The sequence below is a fragment of the Colossoma macropomum genome, unplaced genomic scaffold (assembly GCF_904425465.1).
Source record: "Colossoma macropomum unplaced genomic scaffold, Colossoma_macropomum, whole genome shotgun sequence".
Classification (NCBI taxonomy): Eukaryota; Metazoa; Chordata; class Actinopteri; order Characiformes; family Serrasalmidae; genus Colossoma; species Colossoma macropomum.
Window position 1 is genome coordinate 18,140,981 of NW_023494792.1, and position 9,774 is coordinate 18,150,754.

The 9,774-nt window shown below is 42.0% G+C and overlaps 1 protein-coding gene across 1 annotated transcript in view; it reads right to left on the reverse strand.

The window, feature by feature from the left end:
- Nucleotides 1-6,433, reverse strand: part of znf609a (zinc finger protein 609a) — a 112,170-nt gene extending 105,737 nt beyond the window's left edge. The window contains 1 exon segment of the mRNA XM_036576354.1: nt 5,953-6,433. The gene's annotated coding sequence lies outside the window, so the exon portion shown is untranslated.
- Nucleotides 6,434-9,774: the final 3,341 nt, after the last annotated feature.

Here is a 9,774-nt window from a genome sequence, read left to right on the forward strand (position 1 = left end):
TTATAGGCAAACAGAAATGACTACGACCAAATGTTTCCAGTGGTTACAGATTTAACTCTCACTGAAAGAGAAATGTTGGCCTCCATACAAAAGAGCTCGACAACAAGTGGGTTTTCAAGCTGTTTATTCCACGGCCTGCCACAGCAGCACAAAGGAGCTCATGTTTGAATAGCCCTTCTAAACCTCTGAGGTCCTCAAACTGTTCTTTGATGACTTATTTATGTGTTCCAAGTCATTTTCAAGCACCAAACAGATGATGCACCTTTCGCTCACCCACTCTTCTCACCACTGCAACCCACAAAAAGAACCTGAATGTGAAGAACGCACGAAAACCCAGGCAGCCAAACGCGGAGTAAGGACTTTTTCATGCCACCATTATTCCAAGATGAACGTTGTGTCATTCAGGGCTGATGAAAGTGTTCTGGTGTAGAATAAAAGTAAAACCATCCACCGAGGACAAAAACTGTCTCTCAGTTCAGTGTCACCAGCACACTGGCAGCACTCTCACAGCAGGAAAGTCATTCTTGTTAAAAACAACATGTGAAAAAAAGAACCACAATCTTCTTGCTTGCTCTTCCACTGCACCAGAATCCACTTGGGCTCCAGCCAAAGAGCAGCATGATAACAAAATGTCAGTGCGCGAGAGAGTGACTTAGCAGACCTTATCCTCAGATCACCTTGCTGCACTCAACAGCAGAGCAGAAATCTGCACCAGGCAATTTATCTTCAGGAAGCTTTGCTGGGTAAATCTGAGCCGTAACGGAGCCTAATGCCAAAGTGATTTCGGTGACCTATCAAATCTGACAGCTAACTGATGCAAATAATGGTGTCGTGAATGTTTTCATACATGAGGAGCAGCTCGCGACTGCAGTGTCTCAAGACATCAGATTATTGTCTTCTAACATCAGATTAATTGGTTTCTACACTTTAAATCGCCTACAGCTCTGTACAGTACAAAAACGGAGCAGGTAGTTCAGTTTGATAAATGTACTGTTTTCTTGACAAAACTGAGGAGCCTATAATGAGGTATTTGAGACATCTGAACCTTGACTAACCTCATCAATGCTCTTCTTTTAGTAACTGATTGGAAAAATCAGAAACAGACCAACACAAATTACTGTCTAGAATTACTTCCACTTTCTATGTTAATAGATTTTAAGAGCGTTTGTTCAGTCACCACTTTGTGCATGCAAGGTTTTCTTAAAACAATGAGAACATTCATACTGTATTATCTGGGGAGGATGTTTTAATGGAATTTTCAGAGGCAAATGCTGATACCTTTATTGAGCCCTGCAATTAGTGCTGGATAACAATTCAGTTCACAAAAAGATGCCAAATAAATAATTTCCTCATACCATAAATCCCCACCATTACATGTTCATGTTCAGCACTTCGAACAATTTTCCAAACAATGTGAGCATTTCAAATTCTTTTTGGTCTGGAATGTGGTAGAATGGGTTGATGTGTAGGTATGGCAAAAACTTTGGAAACACCGGGGAAAGAATGTTTTTGTCCTTTTGAGTTCAGGAAAATGTGTGCACACTTTGCAGCCAAGATGAATGAATGCTGGCAGTATCCTATGTAACTGTCAATAAAACAAATATAGTGTAGAACATCAGACTTTGAGTATGTAAAGATTTCAACCCAAAATGAACATTCAAAACAGTGTCAAAAATCAAAACTGTACTGTCAATATGCTCCTTTCTTCCAATGGTCTCCCACTTACTGTCTTTTGTGCAAGTTAATATCAGGGAGGGTGGGCGGTGACACACCCACTCTCAACTGACAGCTTTATAAATTCTAGGGGTTGCATTTTTGGGTGTATTTGGTCAGATGCCAGGTGTGAACCTGGAAAAGTTCTGCTTGAGAGCTCTTATCTTTCTGTAGTGTATAATTAGACCTCAGCAGAATTTTAAAAACATACAATATCCAAAAAATTAATTATATCTTGACCTCAGAATCAAAAAATCATATCAAACCCTAAAAATGTGTATTGTTACATCCCTGTCATAATTTCCTATGCAGCCTGCCCAGCCTGTTGTTCACTATGAATAGGATCGCCAATGGGTAGGCTGGTCACAATTATTAAATTTTAAAATGATAAACGACGGTCATATAAATAATTGCGATTGACAATGTCTTTTTTGTTCGCTGTATGTAGCTATTAAAGTACAAAACCAAAGTGGTCAAATTGGCTGATCAGCAATTTTGTTTCTTAGCTGTCAAAACTTAGCAGAAACCAAGAACAGCTTGAGCTCAACTAAACAAACATTACTCTGTGCTGCCCTCTAAAGGTGATATAGCACCAGGCAGATGTTAGAACTTTTGTTTTTATTAAAACCCATAACCTGTCTCAATAAACTTTTTTCTTTTATTTACATGCATTTCCTTCAGCTCAACAGAGGGAAGTGCACATGATTCACATTCTGCTTGTTGTGACAAACATATGACTGTGAAAGCTAACAACTGCGGAAAATAATTGTGGTCAGCTTAAATAACTGCGGTGAGGCAATTATGCAATAACTGTCACAGGCCTACCAAAGGGCCACCTCAAACAACCCTACAAGATTCTAACAACATAAGAATCTCCTCTCCAAAGAGGAAGAAAAAGAAAAACAGATAAAACAATACACCCTCAATAATAACACAACACACACTGATTCCAATTAAAACTAACATTTTCTATGTGAAGCTAAAGGTGACAACGATTAACAAACACTATTTGGTGCATCCCTATTTTGCTATACAATACGGTAGACTTCAATATGACTCCCAGGCATGAAAACACAAACAAAATCCAGTGGTCTGAAAGCTACTGAAGAAGACAAAAGGAACGTCGATATACCAAGAAAGAATACATTCTCAACATCTTTCCAAATTAAAACTGTCTTCTAAAAGCATTCGCAACACATGATTAGCTCAAGGTCTGTGAATGCTTTCTTGCAATTCTCCCCCCACATTCCATTATGATAAACGCTAGGCCATATCGCCCAATCCTACATGCATTACCACACACAAATGTAAATTACACCTTCCTGATATACCTGCATTTCAGGAGCTTCAATTTTATAAACTTGCATATAATTTGAAGCGCATTTAAAAGAGACAGCAGTAAACACATGTAGTGACCTAATGGATGTGTTTTGCCTGCAGTATTATCTGAATGCTAGCATGTGTCAACTCCATACAACTGCACATAAGATTGGCGTGAGTCTCTTAGCAATGGAAATTGGGCTTTGAAAATTCAGACAGCATTGTGACTGGGAAGTCATCTTGGAATTACCATAATTACGAGCTTCTTACTGGGGGGGGAAACATTCAAGTGTCACCATAATTACTAGGTTGAAACTTTGTCAAGACAATGTCATTCCAGAAGTCAGAATCTCTTGTGAGACCATGGGCTGGAAAACACTAACCCTCAAACTCCTACAAAGTCTTCCCTTACGGCTAAATGTGAACATCTACTGATGTACACAGGGCTGCATCTCTGAATACATGCTATTGCCTGCTGACAGCCACAGTTTAGTCAAAGTATCCTTGACATTCTCGCACTTCAGGCAGGAGAAACTCCTGAGGCCCAAAATATTCCAATGAGAGCAGACATTAATTAATAACTATTCATAATGCACTGTCCTTTTCACCTTTTTACAGTCGTGCAACACAAACCATACATAAGCACACTATTAAAACTAGGGATGTGCAGTCCCAGAACCCTATCGGTATCAGCAGATATTTGCTTTGAAAAATTACCAGCATTAGACAGAAGTTTAGATGTGACTGATCTTCCCAAGTAAAATTTAATGTATTCAGTGAACAGAATGTTTAAACAATGCTGGGCTACTGTGGTAAAATGTCTGCATGCTATTTATGTTAATGCATTTGTACCCCTATAGAGACTAAATCATATATTTGTAGAGCTCAGAAGAATCAAGAAATATTGGATCCCAATTTCTACATTGTATGTGCATGTTAAGGGTGGGAAATACAGGAAAAATATTACATCATGACAATTTTTACTTTTATTTACACAATATACATCATAATATTTCATTTTTCTGAAATTGTATAAGTTAGTGCCACATATAAAAATATAATAATAAACGTACAACTACAGCGGTTTGTATTCAAAGCATTACAAACAGTAAGTCCAGTTAAACAGGTCTAGTTCTGCTCGCTTTGTAATAAAACATGCAGTTAGCCAGTGCTCTTTGACAATATCCACAATATGCTCAGAAAAGTGTACTGTAGCATAATTTATCATGATAATTAAATATCGTCATACTGCCACAATTCCCATATCGGTGCATCCCTACATACAACATAGTGCTAGGCAATATAACAATATTTATCGTTATCGTCATATGCTTGTCTGAGCATATTTGTGGATATCGTCAGTATTTAAAATGTTTCCTACCTACATGTTTAATTACAAAGCGAACATTATTAGTCCTGTAATTGGATTTAGTGCAGCGCGGGAGGTGAAATGTTGAATATAAATTATCGTATTCGTAGTTTTTATAGTATTTTTTAAATGTGGGACTTTTCCAAAAGTACATATCCTGAGGGATCGTGTATTGTGAAAACTTCTTAAAGTATCGTGATCTTACATTTTTTGCTATATCGCCCTCCTCTAATACAATGTTCCACCAAATTTAAGTGAAGTACAAGCCTGTTTCACTTTTTGGCTTCTGCACTTCAAATCCTAAGAGGGACAGTCACAATTTGAAACAGAGACGTTGGTGGAAAGTACTTTCAAGATACTTTCCGTGCCTGTGTTGAAAACAGGGCACACTGTAAGGTAGTGCAGTTTCAGGATGCAGCAACTCGTCTGCACTGTGTTTGATGTGAAGATAGTAAAGATCACAGATTATTGGCATATGAAGTTGATGAAGATGTAAACGCTTATGACTAATTTGGGTTGCAGGAGGGAAAAGAATCGACAGCATTTATCCAGCCACACTGGGGCTCAGCAGCAAACAATAATCGCCTGTCTTAATCTGTAACGTGCTCTGTGAAAGCTGTGCCTCGCTGCTCCGCTCTGCTCTGCTCCGGGGGCCTCGTTAGCTCGCTGGATTATATTCAGGAGGGCATGCTAGTTAGCTGGCTAGCAGTTTGAACAGGAGTCATCGGGGTCACTACAAATAACCTGGGAGCTGTGCCTGTACGCAGAGACTTTCAGGGCACAAGTGAGACCAGTGTTAAGGTGGAAAGGCAGGGCAGAAGGGCAGCGAGCCACGGCTGCAGTGTAAATCAGTGCAGGCTCTTAGGAGCTAACTGGTTGGACATGCACTCCTCTCTCTCCCTCTCCCTATCTCTCTCTGTCTCTCCTGTACCAAACAGCACGCGCTGGCTGGGTATCCTAGCAGAGCTAGCTACAGCTAACTCAGCCATAACCAAATGTGACAAAGCCAAGGGCAACGGACTCCCCCGACATTAGTCTAACAGTCGCGAAGTCTGCTCCTCGGCGCTTTTACACACTCTCTGGCTGAGCAGGGGACACTCTTACACAGCCAAGTGACGACCATAAACTCATGTTTATGTCCAGGCGTCAGCAGAATAAGCTGCCCCTTGTGTGTCTTTATTTTCCCGCAGCTAGCTAACAGACAAGCCTCAAATACACATGCAGTGACACCGAAGGCGTCAAACAAAGATGATAGCCACGGTAAACAGCACTGACCAAACACGCCGGGCAACACTCGCACACGGTCCGACTGTCTGTTCAAAAGAAAAACCTCCCAAGTTCCTCAAACAAAAGGATTTTCTGCCGGACGAAACGTGAGGACAGAAACGCTGGCAGCGCGGATTCTCAGCTAGCCTGCTAGCGTGCTAATGTCGGCTAGCTCGTTAGCCGCGAGCAGCTAGTCGGCTAACGATTGTTGACCGGGCTCCCTCAACCAAAAGTGGGAGAAATACATTCCTGTACATAAAAAAGCATCAAATATAGCTGCTTACCCCGCCGACAGACCCCGATCCAGCTGGTGTTTATGTGCACTCCATAGATCCTGGTGGTAAAGAAAAAAACTAAAATAAACGGAGCTCGGAATCGCCGGATTATGCAGACAGATCAGCCAGCGTGCTCCACACAAATCCAGAGAGGCAAGGCAAGGTCCGGGCAGCGGAGAGGCCAGCCTACTGGACCGCGGCCATCACACGCTGAGATCCCGTTGAAAACTGAACAACACCGGCTGCACCGGGCATTTCCCGTTCAGCTCCGCTCCGCTCTCCTCTCCTCTCCTCCGAGCCCCGCTTCCAAAAACGCGGCAGGTCACCTCTGGATCTGGAGGGGAATAAATTCCGATGATTCAGGAGGTTTTCATACCGCCGGATTCCTCCGCGTTTGCTTTTCAGTGAATCTCTAACATGATCTTAATGGCTGTTTGCAGCTCTCGGAGGCGAGAGACTGATACAATGTAAGCAGCAGGGCAGGCAGGGGAGCTGGTGCAAAGCCCGGACTGAGGCTCCACTCGGATTGAACTGGGAGGAGTGCAGCCCCGGACAGGCCAACAAACTGCGGAACCGGATTACACATAGATGTGTGCACAGACGACAGTACACTGGACTGTCTGTCCGCCTATCTTTCTGTCTTTCTTAATAAATAAATACATAAACAAACATATAAACAAACAAATAAATAAATATTCTATTTATTTAGGGTAATACTAAGAATGGAACAATATACTCACACAAGCACATAGGCTATTAGGCTGCATTGGCCATTTCATTAGGTACACATACCTTGTCTCTACACTCTTTGTCCAGTTTATCAGCTCTACAAACCATATAGGTGCACTTTTCAGTTTTACCGTTACTGTAGTCCATCTGTTTCTCTGCATTCTTTGTTTTTATCCTGTTCTTCAGTGATCAGGCCCCCTTAGGACCACCACAGAGCAGGTATTATTTGGGTGGTGGGTCATTCTCAACACTGTAGTGACACTAACTTGATGGTGGTGTGTGTTAGTGTGTGTTGTGCTGGTATGAGTGGATCAGACACAGCAGTGCTGCTGGAGTGTCACTGCTGGACTGAGAACAGTGCACCAACTAAAAATATCCAGCCAACAGCATCCTGTGGGCAGCGTCCTGTGACCACTGATGAAGGACTAAAGGATGACCAACCAAACTGTGCAGCAGCAGATGAGCTATCGTCTCTGACTTTACAACTACAAGGTGGACTGACAAGGTAGGAGTGTCTAATAGAGTGGACAGTGAGTGCTGTGTCTGATCCACTCGCACCTGTGCAACACACACTAACACGCCACCACGTCAGTGTCACTGCAGTGCTGAGAATGATCTACCACTCACATAATACCTACTCTATGGAGGTCCTGTGGGAGTCCTAACCATTGATAAACAAAGTATGCAGAGAAACAGAAGGACTACAGTCTGTAATTGTTGAACTACACAGTGGAGTTGATAAAGTGGACAATGATTGTAGATACATGGTTGGTGTACCTAATAAAGTGGGTAGTGAGTGTAGATTGCACACATGTACGTCATAATTGATCCAGTGATGATCTACTGATGCTTTTCCATAGTATTATTGCATTAGCATAATCATAATGTTAGAGAACATATGCCTAGAAAAACGATCAATAATGCACTTTTTAGATGCAAAGCACTCCATGGGCCTAGATTATGACTGACTGACTGACTGACTGACTGACTCCCTCACGTTTAGCAGGCTGAGGATTCTCCACAAAGGCAGAATTAGCACTCTAGCAGCTTTGGGTTCTTTATAAGAGTGGTGATCTACATCAATGACACTGTGTTGTCTATGCAAACTATTTTACTGTGATTTCATTATGAGCTGCTCAGAAGCTGATGAGATCCCATCTGCTCAAGATTGTATCCAATAAAAAGAATGTACTTTCTTCCCCCTTTGAAAATGAACAAAATAAGCTTCCCAGCTTCCCTTTTACTGATCCTCACAATGCGAGTGGGGAAATGCATTCAAAGTTTAATGGCAAGAAATGAAATGACGCCCATCAAAAGTGAGCTCTGAGGCTTTGAGAGAGTTGAAGAGAGTTTATTTGGTGAGGTTCCTGTGTAAAGCGCGTGCCATAGGAGGTCTTTGTCGTAAGTGAAATCAGCCAGCAGCTGCAGGGGAAGCAAAAGAACCTGTCGTTATGACAAGCAAACATGTCATACTATTTGTCATACACCGGGAGAAGATAAACTCTCGTGTTTACTCGGCTTTTGTGGTGAGGAAGCTGCGGGGAATTGAGGCATTCTGAGCTTGTTGCCTGGGCAACCAGGATATGCTAATGTCGGACTGCCATGAAAGAGAGAGAGAGAGAGGGAGAGAGAGAGAGAATCTCTGTAGCACTCAGGGACAGAGAGGCCAAGGGAAACTGAATTAATGAGATAATTTTCACGCAGCAAGGGTGGCAGTCAGGTCCACCACTTCATCTTCCCATTGCCTCGACACTTTCACACTGACTTAGCTACTCAGTCACACAGAACCCTCCTCCATTTTTAAAGTACCGTCATTTTCCCACTGCGCTAAGCATAGGTGCTTGCAGCGGAAAGAGAAATAAATATTCCGGCCTATTTGAAGCAATCACACCCTGGCAGATTTGAAAACATTATTGTGGGATCAGCGCAGCTGGGCTTTCACATTTCTGTCTGCTGCCCATCAGCTATGTTATTTATCCTGCCTCAGCACTGTGGGATGCAGTTAGCTTCCACACAGCACCGTCTGCTATCAGATGAATCAATCTGAAGGTAAACGAAACAGCTTTGTCACTGACATCCATTCTCCTTTTGTGATTTTCACGAGCTGCTGACAGATCTATGGGTTTGATTCATGGTGCCAGTGCCTCTGATTTGGGCCTGTGATACAGCGAGGCCTACAGAGAAGGAAGAAAAATAATAATAAATCACCTTTATTAAAGAAACATCCTGCAAAGCCAGAGAGTGCTTTTCCTCCCTTTTTCCCCCCACTTTCTCTCTGATTGCATTTCTAATCAGGGCATGTGTCACGGCCAGGCAACTGAGACACAATTTACATTTTCATTTTTATTTCCGTGGTCAGGCAGCCACTTGCTATGCTAATTAATCAGTAATTGTAATGAGCTGTAGGAGGATAAATTCGGAAAGACTAATGAAGTGGGACAAAGGCGAACACGCGCTCTCGAGTTGCCCCTGCTTTTTGTGCCATCTGTGGATGCATTCTCATGGTAAACCGCTTCGTTTCATGCTGCACCCTCTTTCTGAGCTACATATACATTGCAGATGTTCCATTCTGTCGTCCCTCCCCGGCATAATTTGACAGGGAAGCACAACAAAGGCTGTAATGGCATATCCTGCATGCTATTTACAATGAGAGAACACCAGGATGAAAAGCCAATCAAAAGAAAGCAGCGACAAACCTCCCATTACATTCAAATGACTCACTACGGCGCCGAGTGTGAAACACACTGTGTGTTGACCTGAATTTATGCCATGTTCTATTATAGGGCTAAACAGGTGTAGGTACAGAATGTGTCTACACACACGTTACACACATAAAACTAGACATAGATATGTAGATTGGAGAGCGGAAGTGCCTTACAAAAAGACTCTGTTAAAAAAAAATACAGAGGTCAATGTGTGCATTAGTAGAGCTCTTCCAGATAAACACAGGTCTAAATTTTGTCTTAAAACGCTGCATAAATGAATAAAAGGAGGCCTAAAGACTAATAGGTAGAATGTTTTGTTCAGAATTCCTTTGAAAATTTCTGCTTAATTAAATTATTAAGATGTAAACAAAGTCATTCAGAGTAGTTTTTTGTTAAA